General features: G+C 53.6%; 1 protein-coding gene across 2 annotated transcripts in view; it reads left to right on the top strand.

Annotated features, from left to right (window-relative positions):
- frmd4a (FERM domain containing 4A) overlaps positions 1-13167 on the top strand; it is a 734343-nt gene that overhangs the window by 16670 nt on the left and 704506 nt on the right. The window lies entirely within an intron of this gene.

The following is a 13167-nucleotide window of genomic DNA, read 5'->3' as shown; positions in this document are numbered from 1 at the left end:
ATACGCTGAGCGTGGTGTTGGGAATACGCTGAGTGTGGTATTGGGAATACGCTGAGCGTGGTGTTGGGAATACCCTTAGCGTGGTGTTGGGAATACGCTGAGCGTGGTGTTGGGAATACGCTGAGCGTGGTGTTGGGAATACCCTTAGCGTGGTGTTGGGAATACCCTTAGCGTGGTGTTGGGAATACGCTGAGCGTGGTGTTGGCAATACGCTGAGCGTGGTGTTGGGAATACCCTTAGCGTGGTGTTGGGAATACGCTGAGCGTGGTGTTGGGAATATGCTGAGTGTGGTGTTGGGAATACGCTGAGCGTGGTGTTGGGAATACGCTGAGTGTGGTGTTGGGAATACGCTGAGCGTGGTGTTGGGAATACGCTGAGCGTGGTGTTGGGAATACGCTGAGCGTGGTGTTGGGAATACGCTGAGCGTGGTGTTGGGAATACGCTGAGCGTGGTGTTGGGAATACCCTGAGCGTGGTGTTGGGAATACGCTGAGCGTGGTGTTGGGAATACGCTGAGCGTGGTGTTGGGAATACCCTTAGCGTGGTGTTGGGAATACCCTTAGCGTGGTGTTGGGAATACGCTGAGCGTGGTGTTGGGAATACGCTGAGCGTGGTGTTGGGAATACGCTGAGCGTGGTGTTGGGAATACGCTGAGCGTGGTGTTGGGAATACCCTTAGCGTGGTGTTGGGAATACGCTGAGTGTGGTGTTGGGAATACCCTTAGCGTGGTGTTGGGAATACGCTGAGCGTGGTGTTGGGAATACCCTTAGCGTGGTGTTGGGAATACCCTTAGCGTGGTGTTGGGAATACGCTGAGTGTGGTGTTGGGAATACCCTTAGCGTGGTGTTGGGAATACCCTTAGCGTGGTGTTGGGAATACGCTGAGCGTGGTGTTGGGAATACGCTGAGCGTGGTGTTGGGAATACCCTTAGCGTGGTGTTGGGAATACCCTTAGCGTGGTGTTGGGAATACGCTGAGCGTGGTGTTGGGAATACGCTGAGCGTGGTGTTGGGAATACGCTGAGCGTGGTGTTGGGAATACCCTTAGTGTGGTGTTGGGAATACGCTGAGCGTGGTGTTGGGAATACGCTGAGCGTGGTGTTGGGAATACGCTGAACGTGGTGTTGGGAATACCCTTAGCGTGGTGTTGGGAATACGCTGAGCGTGGTGTTGGGAATACGCTGAGCGTGGTGTTGGGAATACGCTGAGCGTGGTGTTGGGAATACGCTGAGTGTGGTGTTGGGAATACACTGAGCGTGGTGTTGGGAATACCCTTAGCGTGGTGTTGGGAATACGCTGAGTGTGGTGTTGGGAATACCCTTAGCGTGGTGTTGGGAATACGCTGAGCGTGGTGTTGGGAATACCCTTAGCGTGGTGTTGGGAATACCCTTAGCGTGGTGTTGGGAATACGCTGAGCGTGGTGTTGGGAATACCCTTAGCGTGGTGTTGGGAATACCCTTAGCGTGGTGTTGGGAATACGCTGAGCGTGGTGTTGGGAATACCCTTAGCGTGGTGTTGGGAATACCCTTAGCGTGGTGTTGGGAATACGCTGAGCGTGGTGTTGGGAATACGCTGAGCGTGGTGTTGGGAATACCCTTAGCGTGGTGTTGGGAATACCCTTAGCGTGGTGTTGGGAATACGCTGAGCGTGGTGTTGGGAATACGCTGAGCGTGGTGTTGGGAATACACTGAGCGTGGTGTTGGGAATACCCTTAGCGTGGTGTTGGGAATACCCTTAGCGTGGTGTTGGGAATACCCTTAGCGTGGTGTTGGGAATACCCTTAGCGTGGTGTTGGGAATACGCTGAGCGTGGTGTTGGGAATACGCTGAGCGTGGTGTTGGGAATACCCTTAGCGTGGTGTTGGGAATACCCTTAGTGTGGTGTTGGGAATACACTGAGCGTGGTGTTGGGAATACCCTTAGCGTGGTGTTGGGAATACGCTGAGCGTGGTGTTGGGAATACGCTGAGCGTGGTGTTGGGAATACCCTTAGTGTGGTGTTGGGAATACGCTGAGCGTGGTGTTGGGAATACGCTGAGCGTGGTGTTGGGAATACGCTGAACGTGGTGTTGGGAATACCCTTAGCGTGGTGTTGGGAATACGCTGAGCGTGGTGTTGGGAATACGCTGAGCGTGGTGTTGGGAATACGCTGAGCGTGGTGTTGGGAATACGCTGAGCGTGGTGTTGGGAATACGCTGAGCGTGGTGTTGGGAATACCCTTAGCGTGGTGTTGGGAATACCCTTAGTGTGGTGTTGGGAATACGCTGAGCGTGGTGTTGGGAATACCCTTAGCGTGGTGTTGGGAATACCCTTAGCGTGGTGTTGGGAATACGCTGAGCGTGGTGTTGGGAATACCCTTAGCGTGGTGTTGGGAATACCCTTAGCGTGGTGTTGGGAATACGCTGAGCGTGGTGTTGGGAATACGCTGAGCGTGGTGTTGGGAATACGCTTAGCGTGGTGTTGGGAATACCCTTAGCGTGGTGTTGGGAATACGCTGAGTGTGGTGTTGGGAATACGCTTAGCGTGGTGTTGGGAATACGCTGAGCGTGGTGTTGGGAATACGCTGAGTGTGGTGTTGGGAATACGCTGAGCGTGGTGTTGGGAATACGCTGAGCGTGGTGTTGGGAATACCCTTAGCGTGGTGTTGGGAATACCCTTAGCGTGGTGTTGGGAATACGCTGAGCGTGGTGTTGGGAATACCCTTAGCGTGGTGTTGGGAATACGCTGAGCGTGGTGTTGGGAATACGCTGAGCGTGGTGTTGGGAATACGCTGAGCGTGGTGTTGGGAATACCCTTAGCGTGGTGTTGGGAATACGCTGAGCGTGGTGTTGGGAATACGCTGAGTGTGGTGTTGGGAATACGCTGAGCGTGGTGTTGGGAATACCCTTAGCGTGGTGTTGGGAATACCCTTAGCGTGGTGTTGGGAATACCCTTAGCGTGGTGTTGGGAATACGCTGAGCGTGGTGTTGGGAATACCCTTAGCGTGGTGTTGGGAATACGCTGAGCGTGGTGTTGGGAATACGCTGAGCGTGGTGTTGGGAATACGCTGAGTGTGGTATTGGGAATACGCTGAGCGTGGTGTTGGGAATACCCTTAGCGTGGTGTTGGGAATACGCTGAGCGTGGTGTTGGGAATACGCTGAGCGTGGTGTTGGGAATACCCTTAGCGTGGTGTTGGGAATACCCTTAGCGTGGTGTTGGGAATACGCTGAGTGTGGTATTGGGAAAACGCTGAGCGTGGTGTTGGGAATACCCTTAGCGTGGTGTTGGGAATACCCTTAGCGTGGTGTTGGGAATACCCTTAGTGTGGTGTTGGGAATACGCTGAGCGTGGTGTTGGGAATACGCTGAGCGTGGTGTTGGGAATACGCTGAGCGTGGTGTTGGGAATACCCTTAGCGTGGTGTTGGGAATACCCTTAGCGTGGTGTTGGGAATACGCTGAGCGTGGTGTTGGGAATACCCTTAGCGTGGTGTTGGGAATACCCTTAGCGTGGTGTTGGGAATACGCTGAGCGTGGTGTTGGGAATACCCTTAGCGTGGTGTTGGGAATACCCTTAGCGTGGTGTTGGGAATACGCTGAGCGTGGTGTTGGGAATACGCTGAGTGTGGTGTTGGGAATACGCTGAGCGTGGTGTTGGGAATACCCTTAGCGTGGTGTTGGGAATACGCTGAGCGTGGTGTTGGGAATACGCTGAGCGTGGTGTTGGGAATACGCTGAGCGTGGTGTTGGGAATACGCTGAGCGTGGTGTTGGGAATACGCTGTGCGTGGTGTTGGGAATACGCTGAGCGTGGTGTTGGGAATACGCTGAGCGTGGTGTTGGGAATACGCTGAGCGTGGTGTTGGGAATACGCTGAGTGTGGTGTAGGGAATACGCTTAGCGTGGTGTTGGGAATACGCTGAGCGTGGTGTTGGGAATACGCTGAGTGTGGTGTAGGGAATACGCTTAGCGTGGTGTTGGGAATACGCTGAGCGTGGTGTTGGGAATACGCTGAGCGTGGTGTTGGGAATACGCTGAGCGTGGTGTTGGGAATATGCTGAGCGTGGTGTTGGGAATACGCTGAGCGTGGTGTTGGGAATACCCTTAGCGTGGTGTTGGGAATACCCTTAGCGTGGTGTTGGGAATACGCTGAGAGTGGTGTTGGGAATATGCTGAGCGTGGTGTTGGGAATACCCTTAGCGTGGTGTTGGGAATACGCTGAGCGTGGTGTTGGGAATATGCTGAGTGTGGTGTAGGGAATACGCTTAGCGTGGTGTTGGGAATACGCTGAGTGTGGTGTTGGGAATACGCTTAGCGTGGTGTTGGGAATACGCTGAGCGTGGTGTTGGGAATACGCTGAGTGTGGTGTAGGGAATACGCTTAGCGTGGTGTTGGGAATACGCTGAGAGTGGTGTTGGGAATATGCTGAGCGTGGTGTTGGGAATACCCTTAGCGTGGTGTTGGGAATACGCTGAGTGTGGTGTAGGGAATACGCTTAGCGTGGTGTTGGGAATACGCTGAGAGTGGTGTTGGGAATACGCTGAGCGTGGTGTTGGGAATACCCTTAGCGTGGTGTTGGGAATACGCTGAGCGTGGTGTTGGGAATACGCTGAGCGTGGTGTTGGGAATACGCTGAGCGTGGTGTTGGGAATACGCTGAGCGTGGTGTTGGGAATACGCTGAGCGTGGTGTTGGGAATACCCTTAGCGTGGTGTTGGGAATACCCTTAGCGTGGTGTTGGGAATACGCTGAGCGTGGTGTTGGGAATACCCTTAGCGTGGTGTTGGGAATACCCTTAGCGTGGTGTTGGGAATACCCTTAGCGTGGTGTTGGGAATACGCTTAACAGCTGTTTGTAAACCACGCGGGGGGTCAGGGGGAGAGACGGGGGGAGTTCCCGCTCAAGATGGTGGAGAGGAGCTTTCGATATTTAGGTATACAGGTGGCTTGGAACTGGGATGCCCTCCACTGGCTGAACTTATCTCGGCCTGTAGAGCAGATGGAGGGAGACATTAGAAGGTGGGACATGCTCCCGCTTTCCCTGGCGGGAAGAGTGCAGACTGGGAAGATGACAGTTCTTCCCAGATTCCTGTTCGTCTTTCAGTGCCTCCCCAGTTTCTTTTTTTAAAAATAATTTTTATTCAAATTTTCACAAAATATCAATAACAAAAAATACTAAGAAAAGAAAGAATGAAACCCTCCCCCGTGTATACAGAAAAGAAGAAATAAATGAAAGCCCGTCATTAGCAATGAACAAATATGCACGTCCCTTCAACCCAAAACAAAGAGACGACCCCCCCTCCCCCCCGGGTTGCTGCTGCTGTTGGCCATTTTCTACCGCTCCGCCAGGAAATTTAGGAAAGGTTGCCACCTCCTAAAGAACCCTTGCACTGATCCCCTCAGGGCAAATTTCACCCTCTCCAATTTAATAAACCCCGCCATATCGTTGACCCAGGCCTCCACGATTGGGGGCCTTGCATCCTTCCACTGAAGAAGAATCCTCCGTCGGGCTACTAGGGACGCAAAGGCCAGAATGCCGGCCTCTTTCGCCTCCTGCACTCCCGGCTCCACTGCAACCCCAAAAATTGCGAGTCCCCAGCCCGGCTGGACCCTGGATCCCACCACCCTCGACACCGTCCTTGCTACCCCCTTCCAAAATACCCCCAGCGCTGGGCATGCCCAGAACATATGGGAATGGTTTGCTGGGCTCCCTAATACACCTGTCCTCGCTCCCAAAGAACCGGCTCATCCTTGTCCCGGTCATGTGAGCCCTTGCCTCCTCATTTTCATCCCTAAATCCTTCTTCAAGCGGGTGAACAGGATTATCACGGGATTTGTGTGGGCAAACAAGCCCCCGCGGGTGAAAAGACTGTTTTTGCAGCGTAGCCCGGGGGGGGGGGGGGGGGGGGGGGAATAGGTAATGGAGGAGGGGTCGGTGTGGGAGCGGCTAGAGGCGGCGTCATGCAAAGGCACCCACCTAGGGGCACTAGTAACGGCACCGCTGCCATTCTCGCCGGCACGATACGGTGGTGATGGTGGCACTGAGGGTCTGGGGTCAATGGAGGAGGCACAGGAAGGAGCAGGGGGCTTCAATTTGGACCCCGATAGGGAACAACCATAGATTTGCTCCGGGCAAGATAGACGGGGTGGAGGGGGGGGGGGGGGGTTGCAAGGCTGGTACAGGGCAGGCGTTAGAAGGATGGGAGACATGTTTATAGGGTGGAAGGGATGTTGGTGCTAATGTCGCTGTGCGGGAATCATGGGTTTGAGCCGGGGGGATGGATAGTGTGTACAGGAGGTGGAGGGAAGTGGGGCTGGTCAAGGTGAGGGATCTGTATTTGGAGGAAGGGTCCGCCAGTCTGGAGGAGCTAAGGAGAGGGTAGAGCTGCCGAGGGGTAGTGAGTTCAGGTACCTACAGGTTAGGGACTTTGCACGAAAGGTCTGGAAGGGGTTCCCTAGATTGCTGGGATACACCCTGCTGGAGCGACTGCTGCTTCCGGATGTGGAAGGGGAGGGAAGAATTGGGGATATATACATGTGGCAGGGAGGCGAGTGGGTGGTGAAGATCAAGGAGAAATGGGAAGCGGAGTTGGTAGGGGAGATCAATTGGGGAGTATGGAGTGAGGCACTGCAAAGGGTAAACGGGACCTCCTCTTGTGCGAGGATGAGCCTGATACAGTTTAAGGTGGTGCACAGGGTGTATATACAGAACAGTACAGCACAGAACAGGCCCTTCGGCCCTCGATGTTGTGCCGAGCATTGCCCGAAACCAAGATCAAGCTATCCCACTCCCTGTCATTCTGGTGTGCTCCATGTGCCTATCCAATAACCGCTTGAAAGTTCCTAAAGTATCAGACTCCACGACCACAGCAGGCAGTCCATTCCACACCCTGACCATATGACTCGGGCGAGAATGAGTGGGTTCTTTCAGGGGGTAGCAGATGAGTGCGAGAGGTGTGGGTGGGAGGCCAGCGAATCATGCGTACATGTTTTGGGGTTGTGAAAAATTGGGAAGATTCTGGGCGGGGGTGTTCGTGGTCTTAGCCAGGATAGTGGAGGAGGGAGTGGACCCGGACCCTTTGGTGGTGATATTTGGGGTTTCAGAGAAGCCGGAGCTCATGGAGAGGAGGAAGGCCGATGTCTTGGCCTTCGCCTCTCTGATTGCACGGCGACGATTTTGCTGGAGTGGCGGTCGGCATCGCCACCGGGGGTAGCAGCATGGTTGGGTGATCTGTATGACTTCCTGCGGTTAAAGATAAAGTATGAGTTAAGGGACTCAGCAGGGGGGTTTGAGAAAAGGTGGGGGATGTTTGTGACCGTGTTTGAGGGGCTGTTCGTCGCAGGGGGGTGGGGGCGGGGGGGGGGGGGGGGGGGGGGGGGGTGATGGGGAGGGGGGGGTGAAAAAACAGAAAACTCTGTGTAAACTGTATAGTTGATTGTTGGGAAGAATGTTTCCCGAGGTGTTTATTTGCTGTAACCTACTTTGATACAAGTTTGAATAAAATGCGTTTAAAACAAAAAGAAAGTGTACTGCAGCAAATATGGTCCTGTAATTAATATTGTTTGCAGAGCTCTTAAAACTAAACTGATTTCTAAGCATCTTTGCGATGTCCTGTTCATTGTCACTGTTCTCCCATCTGATCAAGTTACCAGCACGAACAGAGGATCTGCATCACCTGCTGATTCAATAGTGTTTGGGATGCAGTTTTGAGAAAGGTTATGTTTCTTTTCGATTCTTCATTGTGTATCTGATTTCCTTTCTAGTTTGCCTGGGATTAGGTTGACCTTGAAGCAGGAGTCCCATCCAATGTTATGATCTCAGTTGAGACCAGTAACTTTTTTTAAATGACAAAAGAAGCAATCCAAATCCCAGTTATTTATTGGAAGAACAAAGCTGTGGATGAAAACAAAATAAATGTTACTATACAAGAGTCAAACAAGGCACACACTAAATATTATCTTGAGTAGCCACCTATACTCTAAAGTTCAGAATCAACGTAATTTAAACATGAATTGGCAGGCAAACTGCAGATTAAATGGGAGTTACTCTTAAAATAGGTTTCACAAATTAGCTCAGCATATATGCCACCAATCTCAGTCGCAAAACACAGTCTCAGCTCCTCTTCTTCCAGGATTTAGCTTGTTCCCCAGACAACAGCAGTGCATGGCCAACTCGAGTTCCATGAGCACTGTCTATTTGAAAGGTGGCACGCCGTCTGCAGACCCTCCTCTGTTGGGTAAACTCCCGAGCTTGGTTGCGAAGAAGACCCTGAGACGAGGATGCTTTTGGTGGAGACTGTTTATCGCCGAGCTGATTTCGCTACTCTCAACACAATCTCCACAGTGTCGGCTGAGGACACACCATCTCAGAATAAAGGGACCATCCTTTAAAGCAGAGATGAGGAGGAATTTCTTCAGCCAGAGGGTGGTGAATCTGTGGAACTCTTTGCTGCAGAAGGCTGTGGAGGCCAAATCACTGAGTGTCTTTAAGACAGAGATAGATAGGTTCTTGATTAATAAGGGGATCAGGGGTTATGGGGAGAAGGCAGGAGAATGGGGATGAGAAAATATCAGCCATGATTGAATGGCGGAGAAGACTTGATGGGCCGAGTGGCCTAATTCTGCTCCTTTGTCTTATGGTCTTATGATTTGAAACAAACCTGTTGGACTTGAAACTACTTGGAAATAGTCAGCAGGTCTAGAGAGGGAGAAACAGGTTTCAAACCAAAGACCTTTCATCAAAACCTACCGGCTGTTTTGGATTCCATTTCGGTCTGGTAGTGTATGTGTTTAGAGTTGCTTTGGTAAGCCTGGCATGGTAGCGCAGTGGTTAGCACTGTTGCCTCACAGCTCCAGGGTCCCAGGTTCGATTCCTGGCTTGGGTCACTGTCTGTGTGGAGTCTGCACGTTCTCCCCGTGTCTGCGTGGGTTTCCAGCGACAGTCCAAAGATGTCTAGGTTAGGTGGATTGGCCGTGCTAAATTGTCCCTTCGGCTAGATAGGGTCACGGGGATGGGGTGGGGAAGTGGGCCGAGGTAGAATGTTTTTTCAGAGGGTCAGTGCAGACTCGATGGGCCGAATGGCCTCCTTCTGCACTGAATGTAGGGATTCTGCGATTCTATGAGCCTGAAGCTTCAGATGCATTCACAGAGTAACATATCACAGAAAATGGCCATTCGGCCCATCGAGTTTGAACTGCCCCTTTGGCATGGCAAACCGGTTAGTTCCACTCGCTTTCCCTATGGCTGTGATTCGCGGGAGAGGGCCCAGACTGACGGTAGGGGGCCGGACATAAGAATCCTCACCTCCTTCGAGGAGGGGGTCCTGGAGGTGACTGGGGTGGCCGAGGACAGATCGGTCGCCCATGCGGAGACTGGCAGACGCTGCAGAGGTGAGGAACCACCGGGCTCCACCCGGGGGTCCTGTCAAACGTGAGCTGTTATTACCACAGTGACTGACCCATCCCTCCCACTGACCACATGTCCATTATCCTGCAGGCCCTCCAGCTGATGGAGCCGGCCCATCCGGGGGGGCGGCACCCTCTCCTGATTCCCAAGCAGAACACCTCGGAGGAGATCTCCGAAGATGCCACCCTGATCGCGGCACAGCTGCCACCCTCACCGGCTACCCGCACAGATACACACATCTCGGTGGGACATGTTGGTGCTCAGGCTTTTGGGGCACAATCTGGTGAACACCACACTGCTGCTGATGTGAATCAGGTGGAGACAGGAACCCCCCGGGCGAGGTAGTGGTCGGAGGGCTGCGGGATCCCAGGACCCAGCTGGGCCCCAGCCTGATGCTGAGCCTCTGGTACAGGTTACTCGGAGCAGATGGAGACGAAAGGGAGCAGCTGGGGTATTCAGAGGGAGATGGCAGCGACACTCCAGCAGATCCATAGCCGCTTGGAGGAGTCCCAGAGGCTATGGCCGCAGGACACACCTAGTATCATACCTCTGTCACATTCTCCCGCAACACGGGGTGACCTCTGAACCCTTGGCCCATCTCTCCAGGCATTCCCCCCCTCCCCATGGTACCCACACACCCTCTGGTATCTCCCCCTCCCCGTGGCGCTCACCCACCCTCCGGCTGTGGACATGTCCCTGGAGCTGAGTCCCACCCCCTGAGTGTTGCGCGTGGTGTTGCCGCCCCGCAGTGACCAGGCATCAAGGTGTGATTGGGATGTTAGGCAATGACTCCCTCATGCTACATGGCCCGCCCACCCATGGGAATCCACTTGGGATCTGTGAAGTGCTCACTTAACCACGATTGCCAGTTCCCTGTTGGCGCTAACCTTCAGCCTCACGGCCAGTGGGCTCGGCAGCCGGTGGGAGTCTCGGTGGGAGTCTCGGCAGTCGGTGGGAGTCCCGGCAGTCGGTGGGAGTCTCGGTGGGAGTCTCGGCAGTCGGTGGGAGTCCCGGCAGTCGGTGGGAGTCCCGGCAGTCGGTGGGAGTCTCGGCAGTCGGTGGGAGTCCCGGTGGGAGTCTCGGCGGGAGCCTCGGCAGTCGGCGGGAGCCTCGGCAGTCGGTGGGAGTCTCGGCAGTCGGTGGGAGTCTCGGCAGTCGGTGGGGGTCTCGGTGGGAGTCTCGGCAGTCGGTGGGGGTCTCGGTGGGAGTCTCGGCAGTCGGTGGGGGTCTCGGCAGTCGGTGGGGGTCTCGGCAGTCGGTGGGAGTTATGGGTAAAGGTTCGGGCAGGCGGGCAGAAACATTGGTTGCCCCAGAAACGGGTATACGATCCAGGGGTTGGCACGGTGGTGCAGCGAGTGGTTGGCCCCCGGTTGCCCCCCCCCCCCCGTACCTTTTCCACCCTCCTATGGCGGCTCACCCCTGGGGCGGGTCCCCAACCCCCAGCTTAGGGTCCCCCACACCCGACCAAGCACCGGAGTGGCAGGCCCAGCACACCCGGGTTCTTTCCCTGTGAGCAAAAATGGCCACTCATCCCCTCGGCTCCCCACAGAGGCCCTTCCGCCAGGTTGACGTTTTACAAAAGGAGTATAATCGGAGCCAACGTGACCACCTTGCTAGGGAGGCCGCTGGATATGGGGTGGCTCCCGTTATTGGATGGAAATCAAGCTGAAGCGATGATAATTGGTTTCTCGCCACGCTAGATCCCAATTTTGCCTACGGGGAGCGGGCCGATTGCATCGCAAACTGTTTGGCGCCTGGCGCAGGTCGCGTTTTTACCCTCCCCCGTGTTTCACCGGCCTTGTTACGCCCATATCTCTGAAATTGTTTCTCCTTCAAGTAATTATCCAATTGCTGACTGACTCCCATCAGCCAGTACATTCCGAATCTAACCATTCCTTGTAAAAAGGCTTCCCTCACGTCGCCATCATTCTCTGGCTAACCACCTGCAATCAGCGCCCTCTGTATCATTTTAAAAATGTATTTTAAATGCAGAATAATGCTGCATTCTCAGCAGAGGACAATCTGCTCCATTCTAGGAATCATCAACGCACTCTGCAGGTTTCCCTACCAGCTCCGGGATGAAAAACATTCCGGAATTTGGGGATTTATGAGGCCGCAGCTGAAGGCTGTGGCTACTAAATGCAGTCTCGCTGTTTTAGAGTTTTTCAAGCTCGACGTATCTGACAGGTTTATGCGTCATCGTAAACCCGATGATGGTGGTGCCTGAGTAGCTCGTGTGGCCAATCATTGAACCTTAGATCAGATAGTAACCTGGATCTTATCCAGTGTCTGTGACCTGTTTTAATACACAGCAGCGATGGAGAATCTAATAATGTTCATTAAGTTTGTGCTCCGAACATAAACACTTGTTTTCCTTCATAAAACCACACGGATTTTGTCAGTAATTTTATTTCTTAAGCTTTCGCTTTCATGGCCTGAAGAAAGAATGCAGTCCATGTGGTGTAGGTCCACCCACAGTGCTGGTAGGAAAGGGGTTTCAGGATATCTGCCCAGTCACAGTGAAGGAGCGGGGATATATTTGCAGATCAGCATGGTGAGTGGTTTGGAGGGGAACTTACAGGGGGGATGTCCCTGGATGCAGCCCTTTGCTACACCTGCACTGATTGACTTCACTGCCTCCAGCAGACAGTGAAGTACTTGATGTTTAACCCTTTGCTTTTAACTCTCCCCGCTTGGCATGTCTCCGGGTTCAAAGTAAATTATCCAGGTTCAACGCAGCCTTTTACAAGGTTGATTTCCCCTTCAAAGGAAGGTGATTTGTGTTGTGATCTCGAAGCCAGTGATCCTTTGCTATCACCAGAGGATCCATTTGAGTGCCGATACTGCGTGCCAGCAGACAGTTCATCATTTTACTGCACGGTGGCACAGTGGTTAACACTGTTGCCTCACAGTGCCAGGGATCCGGGTTTGATTCCGGCCTTGGGTGCAGTTTGAACATTCTCTCTGTATCTGCGTGGGTTCCCTCCGGGTGCTCCGGTTTCCGCCCACAATCTAAAGATGTGCAAGTTAGATGGCCATGCTAAATTGCCCCTTAGTGTCCCTAAGGTTAGATGGGATTGTGGGGATAGGGTGGGGGACCGGGTGCTCTTTCAGAGGGTTTGTGCAGACTCGATGGGCTGAATGGTCTCCTTCTGCACTGTAGGAATTCTATATTGTAACAGATCCCAATTTTGCCAACACCTGACGTGCATATAGAAAGATAGGCCAGAATTCTCCGGCCTTGTGATTCACATTTCCCGCTGATAGCCCATCCCTGCCAGTGTGAATGGCGTGGGGGCGGGGTGGTTACAATGGGAAATTCCATTGACAAACGGCAGGAAGATAGAATCTCGCTGCCAGCGAACAACATGCCACGATGATACACGTGGCTGGGGGACCGGAGAATCTTGCCCATTGGAACAGGAATAGGCCATTCAGCCCCTCTAGTCTCCACCATTCAGTAAGATCAGGCCTGATCTGGCTGTGGCCTCAATTCCACTTTCCTGTCTTCACTCCCCCACTCTCCCCCCCCCCCACCCCCCACCCGCCCCCCCCACCCCCCACCCGCCCCCCCACCCCCCACCCGCCATGACCCTTGACTTCCTTGCTCTTAGAAATCTGTCTTAACTCAGCCTCAAATTAATTCAGCAACCCTGTGAGGGAAGAAATTCCTCCTCATCCCCATCTTATATGGGAGACCCCTAATTCTTAAACTGTGTCCCCCTCGTTCTAGCCTCACCAAGTGAGGGCAGTTCAAGCATCAGTCACTCGATGGAGATCTGGAGGATCA

This window comes from Scyliorhinus canicula, chromosome 11, assembly GCF_902713615.1.
Source record: "Scyliorhinus canicula chromosome 11, sScyCan1.1, whole genome shotgun sequence".
In the NCBI taxonomy this organism is placed as follows: Eukaryota; Metazoa; Chordata; class Chondrichthyes; order Carcharhiniformes; family Scyliorhinidae; genus Scyliorhinus; species Scyliorhinus canicula.
Note: the sequence above shows the minus strand (reverse complement) of the source record. Positions and strands in the feature narration are given on the sequence as shown.